The 3,393-nt window shown below is 48.9% G+C and overlaps 1 non-coding gene across 1 annotated transcript; it reads left to right on the top strand.

The window, feature by feature from the left end:
- The first annotated feature begins 2,995 nt into the window (after positions 1 to 2,995).
- Positions 2,996 to 3,102, top strand: LOC136626820 (U6 spliceosomal RNA). The gene has a single exon (XR_010792673.1). It is a non-coding gene; the product is annotated as a U6 spliceosomal RNA (small nuclear RNA).
- Positions 3,103 to 3,393: the final 291 nt, after the last annotated feature.

The raw sequence follows: 3,393 nt of genomic DNA, 5'->3' as shown, positions 1-3,393 counted from the left end.
TCTACTAGCAGCATGCTCTCCTTATCCCAGAACACAGACACCATCACCTTAGTGGCTGATTTTTGCATCCTGAACTTCTTTGGGAGAGGAGAACCATTCTGCCTCCACTCTTTTGACTGCTCCTTGGTTTCAGGGTCATACAAATAAATCCAGGTCTCATCTATAGTGACCAGTTGACCCAGGAAGTTCTTATCAGTCCAGAAACACTGACAAATGGACCGGGAAGTTTTCACTCGCATGCTTTTCTGATCTGTTTCAAATATTTGGTGACCCACTTTGCAGATAGCTTCTTCATGTTCAAATGTTCATGGATAATGACACAAACACGTTCACGAGAAATCCCCATGATGTCTGCTATTCCTTTAGCTGAAATTGGCCGATTCTTCAGTATGAGGTTGTGCACAGCATCAGCGATTTCCGGAACAACAACCTCTCTTGGTCGTACAGGACGTTCCCCATCATTGGTGCTGAAGTCACCCGTTTTAAATTTGGCAACATAGTTCTTAAAGGAGATGTCCCGAGGCAGCAAGTGGGGTTATACACTTCTGTATGGCCATAATAATGCACTTTGTAATATACATTGTGCATTAATTATGAGCCATACAGAAGTTATAAAAAGTTTTTTACTTACCTGCTCCGTTGCTAGCGTCCTGGTCTCCATGGTGCCGACTAATTTTTGGCCTCCGATGGCCAAATTAGCCGCGCTTGCGCAGTCCGGGTCTTCTGCTGTTCTCTATGGGGCTCCGTGTAGCTCCGTGTAGCTCCGCCCCGTCACGTGCCGATTCCAGCCAATCAGGAGGCTGGAATCGGCAGTGGACCGCACAGAAGAGCTGCGGTCCACGAAGATAGAGGATCCCGGCGGCCATCTTCAGCGGTAAGTATTGAAGTCACCGGACCGCCGGGATTCAGGTAAGCGCTGTGCGGGTGGTTTTTTTAACCCCTGCATCGGGGTTGTCTCGCGCCGAACGGGGGGGGGGTTTAAAAAAAAAAAACCCGTTTCGGCGCGGGACATCTCCTTTAACTGTAGAATATGAAGGGCATTGATCCCCCAATGTCTGCGACATATCACCATGAATAGCCTTCACAGACTTCCCTTGGAGAAACAAGAATTTTTCACTCCTCTGCTCTCATTTGCTGTGAATATTGCCTTAGACTCCCCCATTTGTTTTCCCGCGTGCCCAGATCACTGTTGCCATAAGCTACAAACTTTTGAAAATATATATTAGACAAATAAGGCTTTCCATAAGCAAAAAAAAGAACATGAAGCCAAAGACTTATCAGCACTCCCTTGTATGACAGGCTTTGTACATGCCTATAGCAGGCATACATCCCTTTGAATCTGTAGGTTGACACTTTTCGGAGTACATCTATTATGTACTTCTGGTGCAGCTCCATTGTAGGTGCAAGATACATCATCTCCTTCCCTCCAGCACAACTTTGCTCTTCGCTATGTGTTCCCTACGGAACTGGTCTCTGGCGCTTCACCATTTCCTCTTGATGCCATCCACTGCAACAGAACAAACAAGACAAAATCAGACATAATTGTTTTGATGTTGCTTCTTATTTTCTTGCTTTAAAAATTCGTATGTAGGCTCTGTTCACATTAGAGTTACAGCGTACAACTGGCCTTTTCTCTTTTGATTGCTGAAAATACAAAATATATATAAAATATGTGTAACAACATTGTTTTCTTTTTCAAAAACCAATCTATTGACTGTACAACCAAGAGGTTTTCCTTTGCTAAGGTTCTTTGAGGATTGATCATTGCAATTTTCTGGTACAGACAAGTGAACAGAATGAAAGTAAGTGTAATTTGAGCATTCCAAATGTAATAAGACAAAAAAATTGTTTCCAATTTTTTTTCGTCCCTGCTCCGAAAACACACAATACATTAAAGGAGATGTCTCGAGGAAGCAGTGAATTTTTTTTTTTTGCCCAGTCCCCCTAATTAAACATACATTACTAATTACCCCTGTAAATTACTTTCCTAGCTGGTTTCTACTTACCGTTCCAGCGTTTCAGCAACTTATAAAACTTTTTCCCAAGATGGCCGCCGGCTCTTTTCGCATCGCTTGCTGCAGCCCGACGTGCGCGCTCCCGAGACGCTACCAGCTGTGTCTCCATGGCAACCAGACGCCACGCAGCCGCCAACCGGACCCCTGGAGTGAACACCGCCGACCTGTCACCCACCGCCAGGCACAAGGTAACCGGCGCAGTCCCCCCCCCCCATCACAGCCCCCCGGCCCAGCGACAGCCCCCCCGGCCCAGCGCTAGTTCCCCCATCGCAGCGGCAGCCCCCCCCCGGCCTAGCGCTAGTTCCCCCGACGCAGCGGCAGCCCCCCCGGCCTAGCGACAGCCCCCCCCATCGCAGCGGCAGCCCCCCCGGCCTAGCGACAGCCCCCCCCATCGCAGCGGCAGCCCCCCCGGCCTAGCGGCAGCCCCCCCCCATCGCAGCGGCAGCCCGGCAGCCCCCCCCCCCCCCTGGCGCAGCCCGGCGCAGCGGCAGCCCCCCCGGCCCATCACTTACCAGGACAGCTGGACGGCGGGACAGCTGGGCGGCTTCTCCGGACAGCTCGGCAGCTCTGCACCTTCCTCTAACAGAGGAAGGTACAGAATGGCCGCTCCAGCGCGCTCCCGAGCAGTGACAGCTCGTCTGCGCATGCGCAGAAGAGCTGTAGCGGGGAGCACACTGAAGCGGCTCGTGCTGAATGGAGAAGACCGGACTGCGCAAGCGCGTCTAAAAAAGCAAGCTGCCGGCGAATTTAGACGGAACCATGGAGACGAGGACGCTAGCAACGGAGCAGGTAAGTGGAATAACTTCTGTGTGGCTCATATTTAATGCACGATGTATATTACAAAGTGCATTAATATGGCCATACGGAAGTGTATAACCCCACTTTGTTTCGCGAGACCACCCCTTTAATGGTACTGTAAATACGGCTAGCATCAAATTTACTAAGCCCAAATGTAAATAATCATCAAAAATAATTGCAAAGTTCTCACTTCGGCAGCATATGTCCCAAAATTGCAACGATACAGTGAAGATTAGCATAGCCCCTGTGCAAAGATGACACACAAATTTGTGAAGCGTTCCATATTTTTCTTCTTAGACTTTAATGACAAAACAGCTCTGCTGAGGGCCTTCAGAACCAGAAGTCATCCAATTCGTGTCAGAAACCACAAAATATTGCTATTTGAAGATTTCTCTGCAAGAGTGACAAATCAAAGGCGCACATTCAAGAATGCCTGCACTGCACTATACAGAAAGAAAATCTGCTTCCAGCTACAGTACCCAGCGCTCCAGTCTTCAAGGGGATGACATCTATACAATCTTCAAAATGCCCAAATCAGCGGAGTCGGCATGGGAAAATACCATGATGAGACGGAGTGACT

This window comes from Eleutherodactylus coqui, chromosome 4 (assembly GCF_035609145.1).
Source record: "Eleutherodactylus coqui strain aEleCoq1 chromosome 4, aEleCoq1.hap1, whole genome shotgun sequence".
NCBI classification, from domain to species: domain Eukaryota; kingdom Metazoa; phylum Chordata; class Amphibia; order Anura; family Eleutherodactylidae; genus Eleutherodactylus; species Eleutherodactylus coqui.
Note: the sequence above shows the minus strand (reverse complement) of the source record. Positions and strands in the feature narration are given on the sequence as shown.